Genomic DNA, 13,073 nt, shown 5'->3' on the forward strand with positions numbered 1-13,073 from the left:
AATTATTCTTTTAGCTGTAACATAGTATATAAATTGAATCATACAATAATGCATATCAAAGAAAGTTCGGCAATTTATCACAGAACACACCTAAAGTTTCTGAATGTCCAGAAAATGCACCCTACTTTCAACATTCCTCCGAAGCACACTTATTTCCCATTATACCCCTTCTATCAAAAATTAACCCATTACCTTTTTTTCAAAACACTCGAGTCATAATTTAAAAAATAATAATTTTTTGGTTCGGATAATTCGTTCAATTTCAATTTTAAAACTTCTAATTCAATTAAATCAAATAAATTAATATTATCAACTAATTTTAAAAAGATTAATACCTTCGTAATTTAGAATTGAAGAAGAAATAAGTTTTTTTAAAAAAATATTTAAAATTATTTATATTTATAATAAATTTTAAATTTTATTTATATGATTTAATAATTTAGAAGAAACAGGTGTGCCCTTTAATAATGTTGAAAGTAGGAGGCGCCTTTTAGAGATTTGGGAGCTTTAGGAGCCTCTTTGATAAATTGCCAAAGGAAGTTTCGATTAAAAGTTTGTCAATAGCAGCGGCCAAATTTGGCCGAACTATTCCAAACATAAAACTTTTGTTTCTAGTGACATGTGGCATGCGAGGCGTGAAGGAGGAGCCGTGAAATGATGGATAACTCTATTTTCTTTTCAGTATAACATTAAAATTCAAGAATCTGTCACCTAGCACTTCGAATTCCGTTGCAAATCTTGAACCAGAATAATAGCTCAAATGCAATCTTCCCTTTAAACATTTATCTCCTTAGATTAATTTGTTGATACATATACGATTGATTGTCGTCGTCAAAGATGAATGCATGGCACATGGAGTGAACTAATAAGAAAAAGGGGAAGAGGATTCTTATAACAGAGAAAACAAGGTTACACGCGCAGTCCTTACAGAAAGCAATCTCTTTCTGATATCTGTCTCTGGAACAACTTTAAGATACCTTGTCAAAAACTGATGTTTAAGCATCAAGACCACCAACTAGAACAAAATAATATAGGAATAGGATATATAGCCTATTATCCCATTAACAAATATTCTGAATAGAATCGCAGGTAGTCTTCCTGTCTACTTCATTCTTCATATTTTTCTTTCTCCAACTTCTGCAAATTATAAGACTTATGTATGAGTTCAATCAGATACTGGTAACTTTCATGCATAGTATTATTAACACAGTGCACAATGATGATGGCTAAATTACTAGAAGTATTCAAGACTATTACTAATAAAATTCAAATCTTTCAAATTTCTTGCATTAGTATGAAATCTTTGTGTGAATTTTGAATATATTGTATTTTTTTAATGATTTATTCTGGTTTACGAACCATTCACATGTAATATAATTTATTTATATTTTTTAAGAACTAACACATTCATTTGAATATTTGTATCTTAGCCATGTTATATCCTCTTAGCTAAAAAAGACTAAAGCAATGAGTTAATAGAATGGCATGAAAGAATAACACGCCATTTTTGAAGATTGATTTCAGAGTCAAGCAAATAGTTTAATTATTTAGTTAGAATAAGTCGATGGATGAACTGTTTGCTTAGTATTGTGAAGATTATTACACGAATGCAGAGCATAATGCACCTAAGTTACCCTTTATAAATGTTTGGATAGACTAAATTATGAAACCTCAATTTAATGTAATACAATAACTTACAATCTAAGAGCATCCACGGGATATTTGGAGGGGATATTTCTCCAAATATCCCCAATGTCAAATATCCCCCATTGGAAGGGGATATTATGGAGGAGATTTGAAATCACTAGGCATAGAGTTATGCCCGGTGATTTCTCTCTCTCTTTGTTTTGTTAACAAAAAAAATTAAAATAATATATTTAATGGTGGAATTTGGAATATTTGATAGTAGGGTATTTAATAGGCGGGTCCCATAAAAATTTAGTTTGTGGGATATTTGATTGTGGGATTTTTGGGATATTTAAGGAATGAGATATTTGATTGATGAAGTGGATGTGGGGACCATAAATATTTGAGAGAAATATTCGATCTTATTGTGGATGCTCTAACAAAGGAGTTTTAAAAGCTTGGATGAGCAGGCTCATATTAACTTATATTTGCTCATTTGAGTTGGTGGTTGGGTCCACCAAGTTAATGGGTTAGTTCTCTTATTAAAGCCAAAATTGCTATGAGAGGGAATCCAATCTCAGGTATGGACGTATGGTTTGCTGTTGGAAAGAGCAGTCTCTGTGAATGTGTAGCCACCATTGGACCTGCACCAACATTATGATGATTCTAACCTATAGGTGGATGTCAATCCTTAACCTAAAAAATTGTAACACTTCCATTTAGTTTCACATGATGAGTTGCAGTCTAGTAAAGCAGCTTTATAAGCTTATATGAGTTATTCTTTAAGTTAGGATTAAGTACTTTGGGTGAATATTTGGATTTAACAAGTTAATTGGTCAATTCTTAAATTTTTTAAGCAATTCATGACAAATATCTATTTAGAAGACCAAGTAGACCTCCCTTCATTTGCTTATATAGTCATATGGGAATAAAGCCCCTTGCTTGAGATAATGCATGATGATTTAAACAGCTCCAAGTCTGAGTTGCATGGAACACATTTTAAATATTAATTAAATCAATTGAAAGAAATATCAAAATAACAAGTTATTTCACTAGCACATTTTAAATATTAACTAAAACAACAGGAAGAAAAGTCAAAATAATAAGTTATTTTACTCGCTAGCATCGGCATTGAAAGAAATTTTTTTGCTAATTATTCTAGTAAAACTAATTTTTCTAGTGAAGATCTGAAACCAGATGAATACACTGTGCAAGTTATCAGGGGGCATCTCCCAATGAAGCTATAGGTGTAAAGGGACAACACGCACTTACTAAGGGTACAAGGGCTACACCATTGACTCAACCCAAAGAGTTCTCTGCAGAAGTTCTAGAGGAAGTTGATAACACTTCCAAACCTTTCACCTTAACCAAATGCTATTGGCTTGGAGGTGCTGTTCTGCAAACCATATGTTTACCAACCCATCATGATGTTCTTAACCCAGACTTACTATTCCAGGCTTCTAGGCTTGTCAACTGATATCATAGGAACCTAATAAAAATGAAACTACAAGCTCTAAGCACTTTAGCATATAACATAAGAGGCAAACCATCACATAGTGAGTAGCAGTTTCAGCATGAAAATATTGGTCGTGTAATATGTGGTAATGGGGAGCCAAACAAAATCTCTTTGTGCAGTTGTGCACATACAAAATCCATGTATCTTGTTTGATGTTGTTTCTTCTTCTTTTGTGATTTTACCTTCTTGTTCTATGTATTTATCTTCTACATGTCCGTGGTTGTTATGTTCCTAATATTTTTTTATTGAATCCCTAACTGGCATAAGAGTTATATCAGATTTATTCTAACACCTGGAACTCAATTATTTCTGCTAGTGACCAAAAAAAATACTCAAAGCAAGAAATTCAGTATCTGGATGTAATCTAATTATACCAATATGACTTGATGAGGAAGCTTTGAGTACAGTTATAATTCATTGCTGATTTATCGTCAATTATTTAGACCTAGAATGTTAAGCTAAAGACATTAAAGATGGATTTTTGCGACTCCTCAGAGTGATGTAAACCCTAACATAAATGCAATTCTCCACCGAAGACCAAAACTCTAGCAAATCTAATTCATTTCTCAACTTATAATCAATAAAAAATTATCCTAAACAAACTCCTAAAGCTTAGGTAATCGCTAACAACTGTACCAAATTCAAACCACTATTGATCGAATGAAGAAAGCAAGCGTAAAATAAAGAGGAAGATGAGGGAACTGACGGATTGAGCATTGTGCCAAGAGATGCCCCGATAGAGGTTGACGGAGAAGGTAGCTGTCAAGTAGAGCGTCGTCGCTGCCAGCGCCCCCGTCAACCCTTTGAAGATGATATCCGCCGCTGATGCCATCTATTCTTGCGCTCTCTTCTACTCTCTCTCTCTCTCTCTCTCTCTCTCTGTGATTTGCTTCTGAGACCTGGGACTTTAACCTAACGTTTGACACGATTAAAGCCCATTAAATCATGGCCCAACTACGATCACAAGTTAATTTTCAGAACTTTTTTTTTTCTATTTTTTCATCTTCGATTTGGCCGATTTTTTTTTTTTCGAGTCTGTGCTTTCTCATTTTTTCGAATAAAAAATAGAAACGTAAAATAAGCGGTGAGTTCACGGTGGTTGACAGATTTGAGGCTAAACTGGTCGCTCATAAGTGGTCAACGGGCTCATGAGTAGGCCGTGAGCTTGCGGTTGTGAGCCATGGCCGACGATAAAATGGTCAACGTTGGAGAAAATTATTTGTATATTTCCTCAGGCTATCACTTGTGCTGTATCGAGCTCCTAGTTTGAAGTAGACCGACTTCCAAGTCTTGCAGTGGATTCACAATTTGGGACGTTAGTTAATTGGCGCGGAGTCGCTTGCGTTTCATGAATCACACCGCTTGAGTGTGTATTCTGGATAACTGAATTATCAAAATAAATAAATAAACATAAATCAAATTCATTCCTTTTTGCTCGCTTGTCCTTTATCATCGCTCAAGGGAAAAAGGGCAAAGAGTCAAAGACGCAGTTAATTAGCCCATGGATTCTCTCGTGGAATCGGAATCTCCAACGAACTCATGGATTGTATAGTTTGTGCTCCCGAGAAAAAAAATGCAAGGAAGATGCGGGCACAGTTCGTCTGGCTGTTTCTCGCTTTCTTTCAAAGTCGTACTAAAATTCTTCCATAAAAAAACTCTTGGTTCTCTTGTGATTTTTCCATGTCAAGGATTTTTCATGTAAACCTACACATTTCTTTCGAAGTTGTACTAAAATTATTCCATAAAAAAATACTCTTGGTTCTCTTGTGATTTTTCCATGTCAAGGATTTTTCATGTAAACCTAAGTGTGTTTAGAATTTTTGTTTCTTTTTGTACTTTATTTTTTATTTATTGTCATAAATTTCTAATAAATTGAGCCTAGCTTGGTTTCGGAGTTATGATGATCATGAAGTACGATATTCCGCTATTGAATCGGAACACTAAATTTTCATTGTGGCAAGTTAAGGGCAACTGCAACGCTTTTAACGCGTGAAGCGTTAATGTTTATTTTTTATTTATTTTTTTACGATCTGCAGCATTAACGCGTTCATAGGTTTGAACACGTTAATGCTACAATAAAAAAAAATGCCACGTTTCGTTAAACAAGACGTCACGTCGGCGTTAATGCATGAGGCATTAACACCGTTGCAGATGCTCTAAGATGTTGGTTGTTTCTCTCTTTCTTTAAAAGTTATACTAAAATTGGATAAAAATATATTCTCAATTCTTTTCTTGTGATTTTTCCTTGTCAAGGATTTTCCAGATAAATTTAGGTGTGTTTAGAATTTTTATTTCTTTTTTACTTCATTTTTCGTTTATTGTCATAAATTTCTAATAAATTAATATTGTTTTTGGAGTTATGGCGACCGTGACATACGATATTCCGCTATTGAATCGAAACACTAAATTTTCGTTGTGACAAGTTAAGATGTGGACTGTTTTGGCACAGATGGATTTGGATGATGCTTTGTTAGGGTTTGAAAAGATGGTATCTTCATGGAGTACTAAGGAAAAGTAGCACAAGGATCAAAAAGCCTTATCTCAGATTCATCTGCATCTGTCGAATCAAATTCTCCAAGATTGTTTGAAAGAAAAATCCGATGGGTTGTGGTTGAGATTGGAGCAGTTGTATTTGACGAAAAGTCTAACTAGCAAACTACACTTAAAGTAACGTCTATATTCTCATCGTATGGCCAAAGGTACATCTTTAGAAGATCATTTGACTATTTTTAAAGGAATTATCTTTAATTTGGAATCCATGGAAGTCAAGTATGTTGAAGAGGATTTAGGTTTGATATTATTGTGTTCGATGCCTATCTCGTATGCTGTTTTCAGAAATACTATTTTATACAATCATGACTCTCTAACTCTGGATGAGGTTTATGATGCTATATTCTCTAAGGAGAAGATGGATAAACTCGTCAGTGAATCTGAGACCAAAGGTGAGGGTCTTGTTATACGAGGGAGACGGCAAGAAAGAAATTCTAACGATAATAACAAAGGCATGTCAAAATTCAAGAGTAATAAGGATAAGACGTGTGATATTGTAAGAAAAAGGTCATATTATGGCAGAGTGTTACAAGCTACAGAATAAGAACAATAAGATCGACGATAGTCAAAAGGGAAAACAACCAGAAAAATCTAATGAAGCTGATGTTACTGAAGATCACAGTGACAGGATTGGAGAACTCTTAGTTGTCTGATGGTGATTCTAAACAAAGTGACGAGTGGATTCTTGATTCTGGTTGTACGTTTCATGTGTCCTAATTGAGACTAATTTTCAACATACAAAATTGATTTTAGAGGTGTTGTTTTGATGGATAATGATGCATCTTGTAGAATTACAGATATTGGAATAGTCTAAATTAAGATGTTCGCTGGAATTGTTCAAACATAGGTGATGTGAGGCACACCCCTGATGTGAAGAGAAATCTCATCTCTCTAAGTACTCTTGACTTAAAAGGGTACAAGTATACTGGTGAAGGTGGAGTTCTGAAGGTCAACAAATGTTCTCTTATAGTGTTGAAGGGATATATAAAAACTTTCGGTTTGTATGTTTTGCAGGGTTCTATAGTTATGGGTGATACTGCTGTTGCTAGTCCTTTATTATCTGATAATGACATCATGAGGCTTTAGCATATGCATTTGGATCACATGAGTGAGAACGATATGATTGAATTGAGTAAGAGAGGATTTCTTGGTGGGCAAAGTATTATGACATTGAAATTCTGTGAGCATTGTGTTTTTGGCAAGTAGAAAAGAGTCAAGTTTTTGGTAGGCATCCACAACATGAAGGGGACATTAGACTACATTCACTCTGATTTTTGGGGACCGTTCAAGGTGCCTTTGAAGGGAGGTGCATTATATATATTCATTATTATTGATGATTTCTCTAGAAAAGTGTGAGCATTCTTTCTAAAGTAGAAGAGTGATGCGTTTTCTGTTAGGACCAAAAGTGAGCTAGAGGGGGGGGTGAATAGCTCGTCGCGTGCTCGTTGCTTGTTTCTTCAAGGATGCGCAGCGGAAATACAAAGAAACAAATACAAACACGCTAACACTTGGATTTTACTTGGTATCCACCTCCAAGGGAGGTGACTAATCCAAGGATCCACACAACGCACGTACCCTCCACTAATGAAACTCTCCTTTATGGTAACTACCAAGGGCGGAGAAGCCCTACAAGACTCAATACAAGAAAAAGAAAGGGTAGTAAAGAAATACAAGCTTACAAGCTTACAATGAGTGCACAAACCCTAACCCTAGTTTCTTCTTCTTGCTTTGATCCGCCTCTTGACTTGGAAGAGCCTCCAAGAACCTTCAAGAACTGGCGATCTCGAGCTTGAGAAGAGCTGTGGAGGAGCTGGTGAAGATCTGAAATGAATCTGTGTAGAGATGCCGAAGACAACGCTCGCCTGCGACTCAAATACGACGCAACGGTCGGATCCCAATCGATTCGATTATTCCCAATCGATCGGGGAGGCTTTGGATCGATCCAGAGCGCCTCTGTGCTATGGAAAAACGCCTGGATCGATCCACGGATCGATCCAGCACTTATCGCGTGAAGCAGCAGCGTCCCAATCGATCCACTGATCGATTGGGACCTCTGGATCGTTCCACTGATCAATCCAGAGGCTTTCTGTTCGCTGGGAAAGGTCTGGATCGATCCACTGATCGATCCAGCACATGGTTTTTGCCCAAAACCAAGTCCCAAACCTCCCAAACCAACATCCGGTCAACCTTAACCTGTTGGTACGTCATGCCTAGCATCTAGTCACTCCCTTGACCTGCTAGGACTCCCTCACCAAGTGTCCGGCCAATCTCTTTGACCCACTTGGACTTTTCTTTCATGCCAAGTATCCGGTCACTCTCTTGACCTACTTGGACTTTCACCTAGCTTCACTCACTAGAGTTTTCAATCTGCCTAGCTTCACTCACTAGGTCTTTCACCTGGCTTCACTCACCAGGACTTTCATACTGCCTAGCTTCACTCACTAGGTCTTTCACCTGGCTTCACTCACCAGGACTTTCATACTGCCTAGCTTCACTCACTAGGACTTCCACAATCAAATATCCGGTCAACCTTGACCTACTTGACTCTTCTGCGATCAACCTTTCATTGTCAAACATCGAAATCCAAACCAAGACTCAAGCTTGGTCAACCAGGTCAACCTTGACCTAAGGGATATTGCACCAACAATCTCCCCCTTTTTGATGTTTGACAATACAACAATAACACTTACAATACCACATGTAAGTTAGGCTAATCCCATAACCTCCTTCTTCATGCCACTAGGTAATGAACACATAAGTTAAGCTCTTCATTCTCCCCCTAAGAGGGCAAACTCCCTCTAGGTAATGAAGGTCTAACTTACCCCCTTTCATAAGTCCTTTCATTCTCCCCCTATTGGCACACATCAACCCATGCCCCATTCTTGGGCACACATCAACAAATCCACTTGTTGAAAACTCTCCCCTGAAGAGTTGCTCATCGTTGTTCACAACTTTATTCGTTGTGATCAACACGATAATGAAGGTTCCATACCTTTCATTATCACCAATGCTCACCCTTGAGCATTAACAAAGTCCAATGACCTAAATGAAGGTCCCATACCTTTCATTTATCCTTAACCCTACATTTCTTCCTCAATGTAGGCAGATGCCCATCCTTGAGCATTATCCACTGAAACCAGTTGAACAATGAGGTTATCCACTCCCCATTTAAGTTCAAACGCTCAACCTTGAGCATTTTCAAACAGAAGGTTAACCACCTTCCAAGGTTCATGAAAAATAATTTTCATGTCTTTAAAGAGTACCTCCCCCTAAAGACATGGTGGTAACTTCTGTCATTGCAACAACAATGACCTGGAATCCCTAAAACTTTAGGAAACCCAATTGTAGAAGTTTTGAGGTTCAAATATTCAAAATCTGAAACAAACCTCAACCTAAACTTCAACTTAGCCTTCCTTAACCAATCCATCCTTGTTTTCACATGAAAATACCTTTTTTATGTATACAAATGTATTTTTAGGGGTTTGGAAAGGTTACCTAGACTAAAATAGGTTTAAAGATGCTGAAATCAGGCTTTCCCAGCCAAAATCAGCAACTTGGATCGATTGGAGTTGGGTTCCAATCGATTGAACCTTTCTGAATCGATCCACTGATTGATTCAGACTTCCTGGATCGATCGGCTGATCGATCCAACGAGCTTCTGCTTGCGGGAGACTTGCCTTCTGAATCGATCCATGGATCGATTCAGGAACTCCAATCGATCCATGGATCGATCGGAGCTCTGATAGTTGCTGAATTTCAAAATCAGCCAACTTCAGAAACCCCTAGAAAATTCTACAAAAATCCAAAAATCATGAAATTTCGTGTAGGCATTATTTAGGGCATATACTATCAAGGAAAAATAGTTTTCTTTGAAAATACTTCATATTTTCAAAGATTGACACAAACTTGAAAACTTGCAAAAACTTTAGTGTTTTCTTCAAGTTTGTGTTTAACTGTTCAATGGTGATTACTATCAAAAGATAGCCTTCACCAAGGTTTTCCAAAATCATTTTGAAAACATTTTCAAACCAATATCCCACCATGTTCCTTGGGCTTAATGCACATGACTTGTACATTAGCTTTCCCAATGATGGGAAAACACATAACTATGTGTTTTGATGAACTTAAAAACTCAAACGAATGCACTAAATCAACATCTTGAGTTTTGTTCATCATCCTAACATCTCACTTGTATTTAATGTGCACTAAAACACATACAAGTCACCTTATAGTCCTTGTGAGATGTGAGATTTTGGTTTTGCCCTATTCTAGGGATCATGCATATCTATCTAGGCATTTTGAGTGGTAGACATCCACAAAGGATGTTGCTAGTTGATTCCACTTGTGTATAAACACCACTTGTTGGAAAACTTGTATATGAATGTCATTTGTCCTTATTTATAAGGAAATAAATATAATGCATGATAATGCTATTGGCATACATCAAAATAAAATAGCTTTCAAAAGAAAGATTCCTATAACTACATGATGTATGTATGACATGGCATGATATTTTTGTATTTTTCATAATAAAGGAATGAATGCAAAATACAAACCAAATGTGATGTCATGACATATAATGAGCAAACAATCATGGCAAGATTTAGCATTAATAAAATACCTAGATTACCTATCTAGGTGTCCTTAAACTTAGCTAACTTAAAATTAAACTTTAGATTGCCCATAAGTGCTTCAAGAAAATGCCAAAACCTAAATTGGCATTTCTAATTCCCTTGATTAATTTATGCCAATTGAAATTAAACATATTCCTCAAATGTTGACATATTTCATTTTTCCACAAGAGTAGCACTTTTAAATTAAGACTTAAAATGTCTTCAATTTCCTAAGAACATACCAAAATCCCAACTTGGTAGTTCTTATGAATTTCCCAATATGTGCCATTTAAGATTAAAATCAATATCTTCAATTTTGACACATTTTACTCTACCAAAGAGTAACTAATAATTCCATTTCATTTTCAAAGGTTAACAAAAACCTTGAAAATGCTCCTTGAGTGTCAATTTCCTCAAAGTTGGGTTAACTATCCTTCTAATCGGAGTTGACACTCTCTAACCCATCTATGGGGTAGAGAAGATGCTCCTAGGAACCCAAAACCTATTGGTGCTCCTTGGATGTTCTAGGTACTCACTAGGGATAACTTCCCTAGATACCTTCCTAGTGACCTTGTTGGGCTTCTTAGAAGCCTTGATCACATTTTCTAGGTCAACTCTAGGGATAGCCTCCCTTGTGACCTTGTTAGTGACTTTCTTAGACTTCTTAGAAGTCTTAGTAACATTTATCGCAAAAATACTCTTAGGGATGACTTCCCTAGTATTCTTGGCTTGACCACTGGACCTAGGGTTTGTTCCATAACTATATGGAACTCTATGGTACGAGGGCACATCCTTCTTAGCCTTTGGTTTGTATCCCAACCCTCTATGGCCATTGGATGGCTTTGATTTTCCTAGCCCTAGGTATTTCTCATTTTGCCCTTGTAGGATATTTTCCATCCTTTTTAGGGTCTTTTCCATATTATCAAGTCTTGACCTCAAGACTTGATTTTCTATCATTAAATCCTTAGGTTTTGGTCCATGAGCATTTTTGTTCTTGGGCATGTATCTATTATCCTTAGTGTTCCCGCCCAAGTGTCTATCTACCTTCCTAACCTTAGGTTGGGTAGTTTTGGCATGTAGGGCCACATGCTTTTCCTTAAAGCCCTCATGCTTTCTATTCTTATGGTAAATTGCATTAAAATGATAAAAATTAGAACTATCATGCTTTTTACCATAATGTAAAGGGGTAGGCTCAATAAATGTTACCTTCTTCTTTACCTTGGAGGCTCCCCCTTGACTAATGCCTCCTTGAGCCTTGACCATCTTCTTCCCCTTGGGGCATTGACTTCGGTAATGCCCCTTTTGGTTGCACAGGAATCACACAATGTGCTCCTTGCTCTTTTTTGTTCCGGGGATGGTCTCCTTGAGCTTCTCCTTGTCTTTTTGTGCCGTTTGGCCCTTTTTCTTGGCCAATTTGGGGCACTTGCTCTTGTAGTGCCCATGTTCCCTACATTCAAAGCATATAATATGATTTTTATTATTAATTGAAATATTTATACCTTTTCTTGTAAGGGTGACATCTTTTCTTTTGGATCCGGAGGTGGAAGCTTCCTCTTGATCGGACCTGATTCCCCTCCATTTGATTTTTCTTGACTTGTGGAGGTAGAATCTTCTTCCTCCTCTTCGTCTCTTGACCCGGATGTAGAGGCTTCAACTTCTTCTTGATCCGGCGTCACCAAGGATCGCTCCCCCTCAATCCTAGAGGTGGAGGCTTCATCATCTTGAATATGAAACAAGGAGTATGCTCCCTCCTTGTTCCCTTCGATGCATTCCCTTGAGGATGAAGCTTCTTCTTGGACTTCTTCTTCGGAGGTTGAGCATCTCTCAACCTTGGAGTCCTCCTCTTGGTCTTGCTCCAAAGAGTCACCCTCTCTGGATACTTCTTGCTCTTGTACAGTGGAGGGGATCTCTTCATAAAGCTTGGCCAATTTGCTCCATAAATCCTTTGCATCTTCAAATTCTCCAATTTTGTAAAGGATGGTGCTTGGCAATAAATTTTCCAAAAGCTTGGTCACTTTGTCATTGGCCTCGCACCTTTGGACTTGCTCCGAGCTCCATTTGCTTTTCTTGAGAAGCTTGCCCTTGGAGTTTGTTGGAGCCTTGAAGCCTTCCATAAGAGCAAACCATTGCTCTATCTCCATCATAAGAAAATTTTTGATTCTTGATTTCCAAGAATCGAAGCTCGTGGAAGTGTATGGTGGAGCCACCCTTGTGTCGAATCTGAGCCCATCTCGGAATTCTATTGTAGAAGTTGAGCTTTTGAATTTCTTTGACTTTGACAATTTTGCTTCAACTTCTTCACCCTCTAGCTCTTCTTATTATACTTGACCCTTCCGGCGATGATTCCGGTGAAGAGCAACCTTGCTCTGATACCACTTGTTAGAACCAAAAGTGAGCTAGAGGGGGGGGGGGGGTGAATAGCTCGTTGCGTGCTCGGTGCTTGGCGTTGCTTGTTTCTTCAAGGATGCGCAGCGGAAATACAAAGAAAAAAATACAAACACGCTAACACTTGGATTTTACTTGGTATCCACCTCCAAGGGAGGTGACTAATCCAAGGATCCACACAACGCACGCACCCTCCACTAATGAAACTCTCCTTTATGGTAACTACCAAGGGCGGAGAAGCCCTACAAGACTCAATACAAGAAAAAGAAAGGGTAGTAAAGAAATACAAGCTTACAAGCTTACAATGAGTGCACAAACCCTAACCCTAGTTTCTTCTTCTTGCTTTGATCCGCCTCTTGACTTGGAAGAGCCTCCAAGAACCT

At 37.5% G+C, this 13,073-nt stretch overlaps 1 long non-coding RNA gene across 1 annotated transcript; it reads right to left on the reverse strand.

The window, feature by feature from the left end:
- Nucleotides 1-858: 858 nt before the first annotated feature.
- Nucleotides 859-3,988, reverse strand: LOC121974752. The gene is made up of 2 exons (XR_006110082.1): nucleotides 3,849-3,988; nucleotides 859-1,137 (listed from the first exon to the last, which is right to left on the reverse strand). It is a non-coding gene; the product is annotated as an uncharacterized LOC121974752 (long non-coding RNA).
- Between the last annotated feature and the right edge of the window lie 9,085 nt (nucleotides 3,989-13,073).

This window comes from Zingiber officinale, chromosome 4B (genome assembly GCF_018446385.1).
Source record: "Zingiber officinale cultivar Zhangliang chromosome 4B, Zo_v1.1, whole genome shotgun sequence".
Classification (NCBI taxonomy): domain Eukaryota; kingdom Viridiplantae; phylum Streptophyta; class Magnoliopsida; order Zingiberales; family Zingiberaceae; genus Zingiber; species Zingiber officinale.